The sequence below is a fragment of the Microtus ochrogaster genome, chromosome 4 (genome assembly GCF_000317375.1).
Source record: "Microtus ochrogaster isolate Prairie Vole_2 chromosome 4, MicOch1.0, whole genome shotgun sequence".
NCBI lineage: Eukaryota > Metazoa > Chordata > Mammalia > Rodentia > Cricetidae > Microtus > Microtus ochrogaster.
In genome coordinates this window covers 43,857,701-43,870,291 of record NC_022011.1, presented here as the reverse complement: position 1 = coordinate 43,870,291, position 12,591 = coordinate 43,857,701, and the positions used below count along the sequence as shown (strand labels likewise).

The 12,591-nt window shown below is 43.9% G+C and overlaps 1 protein-coding gene across 2 annotated transcripts in view; it reads right to left on the bottom strand.

The window, feature by feature from the left end:
• Positions 1–12,591, bottom strand: part of Garnl3 (GTPase activating Rap/RanGAP domain like 3) — a 148,119-nt gene that overhangs the window by 103,110 nt on the left and 32,418 nt on the right. The gene's annotated exons all lie outside the window — the stretch shown is intronic.

Below are 12,591 nucleotides of genomic sequence, written 5' to 3'. Positions count from 1 at the left end.
AGCAGTAGCAGCAGCAGCAGCAGCAGCAGCAGCAGCAGCAGCAGCAGCAGCAGCAGCAGCAGCAGCAGCAGCAGCAGCAGCAGCAGCAGCAGCTCAAACTCAACAAGCCCAACATGAAAAGCAAAGACAGGGGCTCTAAGTCCCTCCACTGAGGAGGTTCTGGGACATGTTGTCAGTTCTTTATCTTTGTCAACAGCCAGAAGCAAACATAGCAAAGATGACGGCTCTCAGTCCACGACTATATGCCACCCTAGAGTATCTGCCTTCCCTAGATGTCTCTTAGAGGGGCAACAGCACCCCATGGGATTGATCCAGGATGCCACAGCTATAGAATGCCTGCTGTCGGCTGCCCTTGCCTCCTTCTAATTACATTCCCTCTAGTGCTCTGCAGAGAGCTTGCTTGTGACGAGAACCAGGGTTGGGGCACACATCTGGGCCTGTAAGAGGCATCCCTCCTCCTCAGGTGACCACACGTGGGTTTCCAGGAGCAGGGGTCATCTAAAACTCTACAAGGAATTCTGATTGCTCCTGGCCCCACTGTTCCACCCACTGTCTGGCACAGGGCACAGGGCACACGGTGGATACGCAATAACCAGTCACTCCTGGAAGTATATACACATCATCCAGGTCCTCCTGGTCAGTGCCTCACAGCATTCGTGGTAAGTACCGAGGTGGGTTGCCTGCTGCCATTCTCCCTGATGGGCCTCTCGGTCTCTCCATCTCAGCAGGCATGGCAGACAGTGTAGATGCGGCTGTGTGTACTAGACAGAAAAACTTGCTCCTTTCTCTCAGACTCACTGTTGGACCAGATTTGTTTCATCTTTTGATGAGACCATGTGATCTAGCTCTAGTCAAGACAGGATGGGACAAAAATGCCATATACTACTTGCAGATCCTTGCCCTGGGAGGTGCAATAGCCTTCCTGGTGTAGTGGGGTGGGAGACTCCAAAGGCTTGCAGCAGGGCAGAGTTTCAAGATGAAGAAATCCAGGTCTCTGTGTGCCTGTGTGGATGGCATCAGAAGTGGAATGGGAGGCACACATTTACCAAAGTAAGTGTCTTAGAGGTTGTGATCACAGTCACATAATATGTGGCCCTGACAGAAGGGATAAGAAACCTTACTGGCGGGGGGGGGGGCGCTAAAAAGGCAGTGATCTGCTTTACACAGCTACAAAATAATTGGTAAAAGTGAGCTCTCCAGCAATTTAGAAGGTGGATCACGCACCTTCGGAGGCTGCAGCTCCTGGAAACCAGAGCTGACAGAATCAGAGGGAAGTCATGAGCTGGCTCCCACTGGCTTTCACAGGGAAGAAAGCAGGGTCTAGAAGGAACTAAGTGGGTGCTCTGGTATATCCCAGAATCACCTGGGAAGAGGGTGAAAGGGAATGTATCTGCTCATGACCCCAAGACCAAGGTCTCAGTGTGGAGGGGTAGGAGATTTATTTGTCCACAGGGACAGAGAGCAGGGAATAAGAGACAAAGACAGATAGAGGATGAGAGAGATGGGGAAGGGAACAAGAGAAAGGGGGCAGGGGTATTTGACTTGAAGGGACCAAGACTGCCTCTGGATAGAGGAGACAGATGAGGCACATAGGAAAATGGCAGTTTACCACGTAGGTTAATGGCAATTTGTCTGATCAAACCATATTGGCTTGTAAGGAACCCCCAGCTTTCTATTCTCTGTGGAAACAAAAGTAGAACTTCTTATATCCTTAGACTCAAATTTTGAAGTCAAGATACTTTTAAAATATATAGGTTGGTTTTAGTTTAGTAGCCTATACAATGAAATGTCTCTCTGTACTTAGCTCATTTACAGTAAAAAATTCAAAGAAAACACAATAGTATACATAATCCAGACTCTCTGTGTATAGTCCATCTTTATGTGGCTTATTTTTATTCTATTACTTTTTATACAAGTTTAATATTTATTTTATTATCTTTACTCCTTTAATCTATGACTGTATTCCTTTATATTTTGTCTATACTCTTTTTCCTCTCTCTCTACATTTATCCAACACTGTGACCCATTTAGAGGTACAAAGGGAAACTCCATGCTAGGATGAGGTATTTAATTTTGATTGGGCATGTTAATTAGGTGAGCCAAAGGGGGCTTCCAATTGCTGGACTTCAATACTTTGATAGCTGGGCCTGGTAGTCAGCCTAAAGAGGAGGAAGTGGCCAAATAAGGGAGCAGACCTTGGTGGCTAGCTTTAGGGATGTAACCTAATGGTTTCCAGCAAAGCAAAGGGAATGGGAGAGAAGGGCAAGGCCTGCCAGAGCCATGCTTGCCATGCCTGAGCTGGCCAGAGGTTCAGAGGGAACCTCAACCGAAAGATTGCCTCAATTTGACTAGCCTATGGCCATGTCTGTGAGAGACTGATGTGGGAGTGTCCGCGTGCTATAGGCGGCACTGCCTGTAGGAAGGTAGCCTGGGCTGTCTAGGTCAGCTAGCTGAGCATCAGCCACGAACAAGCCAGCAAACGACACTTCCCTATTGTTCCTGCTTCAAGTTCCTGCTCTGTCTGAGTCCCTCAATCATAGACTGTGACCTGGCATTGTAGGCTGAAATAAACCCTTTCTTCCCTTAGGGTACTTGTGGTTAGAGTGTTTTTTACCACAACTGCAGAAAAGCAAGGAAGACAATGGGTAAAAATAGTAAAGATAGAAATACAGAGAGCAAGGGTTTAATGGAATTCAGAAATCAGTTTCTGAACCCCAAGCAAGAAGCACTCTGGCTAGTGAAGTGTGGTGTGTCTGCACCTTGTTCGAATCTCAGCAGGAGAATTTCCTGTGAACAGTCTGTGGTCTGTCTCCTTACCCAGGAGCTGGAATGGAGGGGACCACAGAGGGTACAACAACAGGGATCTTAAAGAACTACAGGAAGAGTCGAAGCAGGACTAGCCTCCCTGGGCTGTGCTTTGGATGAGAAATAGCACACTGTTTGAGATCACTAAGCATCAGATTATTTACTGCAATAGCCTTTCTAGTTGATTTTTTTTCCTTTTGGGGCTGGGGACTGAACCTACGGCCTCGTGTGTTCAAGTGCTCTACCATGGAGCTGAATCCCCAGCACATTTTTTGTTTGTTTGTTTTAACTTTCTGTTTTGGAATAAAGTATGGCTAAATTACTCTAAATGATCTTGTACTTGGATCTTCCTCTCTCCATCTCCAAAATCGCTGGAAGATAGACCTGTATCACTAGGCCTAACATAGTAATTTTTTGTGCTGGATGCCTGGGGAGGATGGGGCTTTCTGACATAGCTACTTTGAATGCCCCCTGCAACCCAAGAAACAGAATTCACAGCGGCTCCCACCTTGAGCAAGCTCTCTGTAGCTAACTGGAGGAAGTGCATTGTAACTTCATTAGAAGGGGATGTAGAAGATGCACCGACCAGGCTGACTCTACCTCAGGATACAAACCCACTGTCCACTTCTGAAGCAATTTTCTTGGAACACAGCCACACCTATTATGGTCTGTCCATCTGCTTTGGCATTACAACAGTGGACTCAACTAATTCCAGCAGAAACCCTGATGACTTATAACGCCCAAGCTATTTACAAGCAGTTCTCAAAAGAAAACAAAAACAAGCAAACAACAACAAAAAACCCCATACTGCCATGCCTTTTAGTGGTCTCAGGGCAGCCCATAACCCCACATTCCTAATACCCTAAAAGCGCTCAACTTGACTCCCTGGGAAGCTCTGCAACAGTGTGGATTCCCTGGTCCTGGTCCTGGTCCGAGGCTGTGCTCAGCCCATCTGCCAGCCAGACAAGCATCCCTGGGAGCTCTGCTGCAGGTGGTCACAGGTGATGCTTTGAAAACTGCTCTTTGGATGCTTCTGGAGTCCCTGGGAACCTGCTAACCATGCTACAGCATGTTCATGAGGAAGCACCAGGCCTAGGTCACGGTTTCTGTTAATGGGAGGAGCTGAGAGCCTTCCTTCCACCCACTGCTACAGCCATAGACCTGGGCTCCTAGCCTCTCTGGATGTCAGTTCTCTTATCTTTAAACTGTGGGTGAAAATACCCCATTTAACAGGATTATAAAGAATCCATAAGGAAAAGCAGCCAATGTGCTAAGCTGAAGCTCATCTGAATGCTTGCTGAATTATTGCCTCAATAATTAATCTCATTTTCTCTCAGGTTTTTAGAGAGATCCAGGTAGGGGCACTTGGCATAAATAATTAACTTTTAAAGGGTTTTTTAAGTAAAACTTCTTTCCTGATGCATCAGTAAGAGAGTACGGTCCAAGCAGCATGTTTCCTGGAACCAGACTGAGGGGAACGTACCAATTTTAGCACCTGATCTCTTTCCTAAGAGTGTTGGCCCAGCAGGGTGACTTCAGTTAGAAAATACTCAGGACCCACTGCTGACATGACAGAATAGACAAGAGAAGCCTGGTTAGAGTCGGCCACCAGAACCAGGCAGGTGCGGACAGGAACGACGAAGCTTCCAATTCCCTATATGCCATGTGGTCGAGGCTCTAAATAGCAACCCTTCTGTTTCAGCAAATTGATGTGTAAGGATGCTGGATCACGCTTTGCAGGCTTGCACAGTGTGGAGGACCTCCATGTTCAATCTCTACATATGGCCTGGGGTGGAGGCAAGCCTTCCGCTCCACACGCGGGCTCCACCAACTGCCATTACATAAGTTAGATTCCTGGAAAGCAGGATGGATTGGGCCCTCTGCAGAGTCAAAAGCTGCTGAAATGGAGTAAGGAGACAGTGGAGGCTGGTGGTTCCCTCAGCTGGCCCTGATATCAGTGCCAACACTCACAACTGGCCAGATCCACGCAGCCAGGTTCCCATGGGTCTCAGACCTGATAATGGTTAAAACCTCAGCATCAATAAATACTCTCCCTGGGTCAGTGAAGGGATTCTGTGGAAACACCAGGCAGTTTCTGAAGCTCACCAATAAGGATATTCAATGTTGAGAACCCCAACACAGGGCCTTAGCCCCCTGACAAGCACACAGCAGGACACAGATGGCAGGGACCCCCACTGAAGGCCAAGGAACTTTTTAATGGTGCCAGACTACAGATTGAGGCTTGCAGGGAGTCCGGGGCTCCCAACAACAGACCCCAGAATAGCTCATGGCATACAAGAGACCAGTGTCATGCTCTCTGAAATGCATCAAGAGACACAGAAAAGCAGAGATGTGATTATAAATTAACTTCTAATGATGACATAAAAGAATTCCTCTAGCAAAGGACTGGACCAGAAAGCAGGGATCAAGGAGGACAGCTTCTGGAGGGAATGGATCCCAAAAGTCAGGGCCCTTTGAGCCTTTTACTTTCAATATTTGTTTTTAATGTATACGGGTATTTTGTCTGTGTGCATGTATGTGCATCACATGTGTGTGGTTCCCTCCGGGACTAGAAGAGGGCATTGGACTCCTGGGACTGGAGTTAGAGGTGGTTGGGGGTTGTCACGTGGGTGCTGGGAATTGAACCCTGGTCCTCTAGAAGAGCAGACTGTGGCCTTATAACTGCTGAGTCAGCTCTCCAGCCTGCTAGCCCTCTTCTCCGACTCAAACGCTTTGAAATACAACCTTCTCGTATTTATGTGCACACTAAGCTTTAAGAAAGGCATGTATCTAGATCCAACCTGACTCTTTCACTCAGAGTCCTACGATAACTGACAGCCTCTGCCGGTCTTCTGAACTGCTGCTCTGAAATGAGAAGCGGCCACAGTGACAAACACTGGGGAAGATGACCACCCACTCACCATGGAAGAGGCCATTTCTGATTAAACTGAACATGCGGTTACCATATAACCAGCAGGTACACTCTGGGGTATTTATTTCAGAAGAATAAAAATAGTACTCCCACAAAACTGTGTAAAACACATTCAGCGTATGTTTATTAATAATAGCTTCAAACTGGAAACAATCCAGATGTCTTCCCAGGGGCAAAGAATAAAACTAACTGGAACTTATCGGCACATTGGAATACCACTGGCCAACTAGAAGAAATACAACCACTATGCACAACAGTGTGGTTGACTCTTTAGGGAGCCGTGGTGCATGGAGTTAGCCAGTTCCAAACGTTTCACTCATTACAATTCTCTTTACATAACATTTTTCTTTATTTGTTATTTTTAGAGACCAGCCTGGGCTGATTTTGAACTCACTATGTGGCTAAGGATAACTTTAAACTCCTGATCCTCTTGCCTCCGCTTCCTGAGTTCTGGGATTACAGATAACGCACCACCACTCCTGGTTTTATACAGAGTTCTTGAAACAACAGGATTCTGGTTATCACAACTCCCACGCCTGGGGATGGAACGATCCTGTTTCTTATCTGTGGTACAAGACACAGTCATCTACCCACGAGATCAGACTGTATGTAAATCTGGGGCAATCTAAACAAGACCAATGGGTTCCATCGCTCTTTCCTACTGAGATGCTGCTGTACCATCGCCATGCAAGATTTCTCAGTGGTGTTCTCTGTGTTATTTCTCACCACAGCTGCATACAAACCTGTTATTAAATGCCAAAATAAAGAGTTTACCTAAAAGTTGGGAACACATCTGTAACTATCTAGCTTCTTGGGAGGCTGAGACAAGAGGAGTGCTTGAGTGAGCAATTCAAGGTCAGCGCAGGCACCTAACAAAATCCTATTTCAAAGAAAAAAACTTTAATAAAACAAAACCAAATCCCTGTAGGGCTAGAGAGAGAGTTCAGTAGTTAAGAATATTTGCTGTTATTCTGGAAGACCCAAGTTTGGTCCCCAGCACCCCCACAGGTACCTTACAACCACCTGTAACCCCAGTTCCAGGGAAACTATTACCTTCTAGCCTAGAAAGGCACCTACAGACATGTGACATTCGCTCACACAGATATATATATATATATATATATATATATATATATATGCATACACATATAAATAAAAAAACTATATCTAAACCAGTGGTGGTGCTCGCCTTTAATCCCAGCACTTGGGAGACAGAGGAGCTCTATGAGTTTGAGGGCAACCTGGTTGACATAGCAAGTTCCAGGTCAGCCAAGGGCTATGTGGTGAGAATCTTTCTCAAAAAAGGAAACCATCCCTAACAAAACAAAACAACAAAGAAAGAAACAAACAAACCCCTCTATATGAAACCCTGTGTGTTTGTGGGTGTGTGTGCGTGTGTGCGCAGTGGGTGAAGTGCTTACCACATGAGCACAGCACAGCAGCGCACAGCAGTAACCAGTACTGCAAGGGTGGATCCCCAGAGCTCATTTGCCAGTCAGGGTCAGTGAGAGACCGTGACTCAAAAAAAAAAAGGAAGAGGAGGACAGCAGCCATGAGAGGAAAACAGATGGCACTGACCTCTGGCATCATACCCATGTGCACATACACCCTCCCACACACAATCCCCCACGTGCATATGTACACATGAAAAGCAAAACTAAAGCCTGTGTATCCGCACCCGCATGTTTTCTCTCTTTCAGTGAACAGCTACAGAGCACCTACAAGAACCAAGGAGCAGCCAGGAGCTACACCCAAGAGGCATGTGCTCTGTTCTCAGAAGGCTCAGCGTCCACAGCCATAGGCCTTCTCCAGGATGCCCGCCAAGCGCCTGCCTTTAGCACAGCCAGTCTGACACACATTTCTCAGCTCAAGACCCAACTTTTCAGTGACAATGTTGGCCTATGTGTAGTCAAGACCAGAGGGATTTTTGGCTCAGAAACATTGTTCCACATGGAATCTATAAATGATACAACTAAGGTCAATATAAAAATCTATATCAGCTAACATCATATGTTGCTGCCACCTCCCTTCACTGCCTGAATCTTTCAGGAAATCCCTTTGTGCTGTTAGTTTTACTGTTAACCGGATACAATACAAACCTCAACGAGAAAACTGCCTCAACGAGACTAGCCTTTGACCATGCTATGAGAGATTGTCTTCATTGATGGCTGATGTGAGAAGGGAGAGCCTGCATGGGTGGCACCATCCCTTAGGGCCTGGCCTGTGCTGTAGAGGAAACATAGCTGAGCATTCAGTGAGCAAGTCAGTCAGCAACATTCCATGGTTTCTGCCTCCAGGATTCTGACCTGACTTCCTTCACTGACAGACTATGACCTGGAAGTGTAAGCCAAATAAACCCTTCCCTCCCCCAAGTTGTCGATGGCCTGAGTGGTTTCATCAGAGCAACTGAGATCAAGCTAGAACACCCTTCAAAGTTGTCTCTCCAGGTCTCCATGTTTCCCACTTGGAATTCACAAGGTCTGCTTCTAACTGACCCAGACCTTAAAGAGACACACACAATCCCAGAGCTCTTCTGTGCAAGGCCCAGACCCCTGGAACGGTCACTATGCAGTGGACCTTGTACTTGAGCTAGTTAGACATGTAGAATGCTAGGTCCCACTCTGGACCTAATGAGACAGAATCTAATTCTAATGGCTTCCCAGGATGTATAAGCACACTGCAATAGCAGAAGCACCTATTCTAGGCCTGGCTTCCTAACCCCGTCTTCGTATCATAATCATCTGAAGGGCTGGAGAGATGGCTCAGCGGCTAAGGGTACTTGGTTCTATTGCAGAAGATTCAGGGTCAATTCTCAGAGGTCAGAACACTCACATGGTGCCTCGCAAATACCTGAACTCCAGTTCCAGGGAATCTGATGCCCTCTTCACCTCCATGGGTATCAGGGTCTCATGTGATGTACAGACATACATATAGACAAAATACCCATACACATAATTTTTAAAAATCTAAGAAAATTATTTAGACTTTTTCCTTTGATTTTTTTTTAAATTTTGAAATATAATGAATACTATAGCTACAGCTGAAACACTGGTGAGCTGCTCCCTGCCTCCATTTTCACCCTCCTTCCTCTGCTGCAACATGAACTGATCAGGTCTCCTGGCCCATACTCTATACCTCCATAGCCTACAGACGCAGCCTGCCACTCCACTGCACAAAAGGGCTTTGTTACACAAATGAGTATCTTCCCACACTTGTAGCCATAGTCCATGCACCCGACTCTGGTACGACATCCTCAGTATCACTTCCAGACAGCAACTCCACTCTCCAGTGTCAGGTACTTCTGCTGTTTGTGACTTTTAAAAATTACATGTACTTACGTGTCTGCATATGTACATGGATGTGGTGTGCCATGGTTTGTGTGTGAGATATCAGAAGACAAGACATGTGTTCTGCCATCACATGGCTCCTGAAGATTAAACTTTGGTCTTTAGGCTTGGCAGCAAGTACCTTTACCCAAAAAGCCATCTTGCTGGTCTTGCTTCTTTTTTTATTGATTTTTATTGAGCTTTACATTTTTCTCTGGTCTCCTCCCTTCCTCTCCCCTCCCCTTTCAACCCTTTTCCATGGTCCCCATGCTCCCAATTTACTCAGGAGATCTTCTTGTCTTTTTCTACTTCCCATGTAGATTAGATCCATGTATGTCTCTCTTAGGGTCCTCATTGTTGTCTAGGTTCTCTGGAATTGTAATTTGTAGGCTGGTTTTCTTTGCTTTATGTTTAAAAGCCACTTATGAGTGATTACATGTGATAATTGTCTCACTCAAAATGGTGTTTTCTTGCTCCATCCATTTGCCTGTAAAATTCAAGATGTTATTTTTTTTCTGCTGTGTAGTACTCCACTGTGTATATGTACCACATCGTCTTCATCCATTCTTCGGTAGAGGGGCATTTAGGTTGTTTTCAGGTTCTGGCTATGACAAACAAAGCTGCTATGAACATAGTTGAGCACATGTCCTGTGGCACGATTGAGCATCCTTTGGATATATACCCAAAAGTGGTATTACTGGGTCTTGAGGAAGGTTGTTTCCTAATTTTCTGAGAAATCACCACACTGACATCCAAAGGGGTTGTACCAGCTTGCACTCCCACCAGCAGTGAAGGAGTGTTCCCTTTTCCCAACAACCTCTCCAGCATAACTTGTCATCAGTGTTTTTGATCTTGGCCATTCTGACAGGTGTAAGATGGAATATCAGAGTTGTTTTGATTTGCATTTCTCTGATGACTAAGGATGTTGAACATTTCCTTAAGTGTCTTTCAGCCATTTTAGATTCCTCTGTTGAGAGTTCGCTGTTTAGGTCTGTACTCTATTTTTTTTTTATTGGATTATTTGTTCTTCTGATGACCAATTTCTTGAGTTCTTTGTATACTTTGGAGATCAGACCTCTGTCTGATGTGGAGTTGGTGAAGATCTTTTCCCATTCTATAGGCTGCTGTTTTGTTTTGTTGACCATTTTCTTTGCTTTTTAGAAGCTTTTCAGTTTCAGGAGGTCCCACTTATTAATTGTTTCTCTCGGTGTCTGTGCTGCTGGAGTTATATTTAGGAAGTGGTTCCCTGTGCTAATATGTTCAAGCATACTTCCCACTTTCTTTTCTATGAGGTTCAGTGTGGCTGGCTTTATGTTGAGATCTCTGATCCATTTGGACTTGAATTTTGTACATGGTGATTGATATGGATCTATTTTCATTCTTCTACATGTTGATATCCAGTTATGCCAACACAATTTGTTAAATATGCTTTTTTTTCCCATTTGACATGTTTTTGTTTCTTTGTCAAAAATCAGCTGTTCAAACGTGTGTTGATTAATATCCGGGTCTTCAATTTGGTTCCATTGGTCCTCCTGTCTGTTTTTATGCCAATACCAGGCTGTTTTAAGTACTGGAGCTCTGTAGTAGAGTTTGAAGTCAGGGACTGTGATGCCTCCAGAAATTATTTTATTGTACAGGACTGTTTTCGCTGTCCTGGGTTTTTTGCTTTTCCATATAAAGTTGAGTACCATTCTTTCAAGGTCTGTAAAGAATTTTGCTGGGATTTTGCTGGGCATTGCATTGAATCTGTAGATTGCTTTTGGTAAGATTGCTATTTTTACTATGTTAAGTCTACCTACCCAAGAACATGGTAGCTCTTTCCACTTTCTGGTGTCTTCTTCAATTTCTTTCTTCAAAGATTTAAAGTTCTTGTCATACAAGCCTTTCACTTGTTTGGTTAGAGTTACTCTGAGATATTTTATGATATTTGTGGCTATTGTGAAGGGTGTTGTTTCTCTGATTTCTTTCTCAGCCCTTTTATCATCTGTGTACAGGAAGGCTACTGATTTTTATTTTTTAGTTAACCTTGTATCCTGCTACATTACTAAAAGTGTTTATTAGTTGTAGAAGTTCCTTGATAGAATTTTTGGGATCGCTTATGTAAACTATCAAAATTTCAGCAAATAGTGAGAGTTTGACTACGTCTTTTCCGATTTGTATCCCCTTGATCTCCTTTAGTTGTCTTATTGCTCCAGCTAGGACCTCAAGAACTATATTGAATAGATATGGAAAGAGTGGACAACTTAGTCTTGTTCCTGATTTCAGTGGAATCGCTGGGAGTTTCTGTCCATTTAGTTTGATATTGGCTGTTGGCTTGCTGTTTACTGCCTTTATTATGTTTAGGTATGTTCTTTGTATCCCTGCTCTCTTCAAGACCTTTATCATGAAGGGATATTGTATTCTGTTGAAAGCTTTTTCGGCATCTAATGAGATGATCATGTGATTTTTATTTTTCAGTTTGTTTATATGGTGGATTACGTTGACAGATATTCATATGTTGAACCATCCCTGCATCGCTGGGATGAAGCCAACTTGATCGACTTGATCATGGTGGATGATGATTCTGATGTGTTCTTGGATTTGATTTGCCAGTATTTTATTTAGTATTTTTGCATTAATGTTCATGAGTGAGACTGGTCTGTAATTCTCTTTCTTAGTAATGTCTTTTTTTTTTTTGGTTTTTCGAGACAGGGTTTCTCTGTGGCTTTGGAGCCTGTCCTGAACTAGCTCTGTAGACCAGGCTGGTCTCGAACTCACAGAGATCTGCCTGCCTCTGCCTCCTGAGTGCTGGGATTAAAGGCATGCGCCACCATCGCCCGGCCTTAGTAATGTCTTTATGTGGTTTGGATATCAGGGTGATTGTAGCCTCATAAAAAGAGTTTGGCATTGTTCTTTCTGTTTCTATTGTGTGGAAAAATTTGAGGAGTATTGGTATTAGTTCTTTGAAAATCTTGTAGAATTCTGAGCTGAAACCATCTGGTCCTGGGCTTTTTTTGGTTGGGAGACTTTGATGACTGTTTCTATTTCTTCAGCAGTTATATGTCTGTTTAATTTGCTTATCTGGTCTTGATTTAATTTTGGTAATATTTATCTAGAAAGCTGTCCATTTCCTTTTAGTTTTTCAATTTTGTGGAGTACAGGTTTTTGAAATATGACCTGATGATTCTCTGAATTTCCTCTGTGTCTCTTGTTATGTTCCCTCTTCTCATTTCTGATTTTGTTAATTTGGATATTCTCTCTCTGCCTTTTGGTTAGATTATATAAAGGTTTGTCTATTTTGTTGATTTTCTCGAAGAACCAACTCTTTGTCTCATTGATTCCTTGTATTGTTTTCTGTTTCTATTTTGTCAATTTCAGCTCTCAATTTGATTATTTCCTGCAGTCTAGTTCTCTTGGATGAGTTTGCTTCTTTTTGTTCTAAAGTTTTCAAATGTTCTATTAATTCATGAGTGTGGGACTTTTCCAGCTTCTTTATGTAGGCATTTAGTGCTATGAACTTTCCTCTTAACACTGCTTTCATTGTGTCCA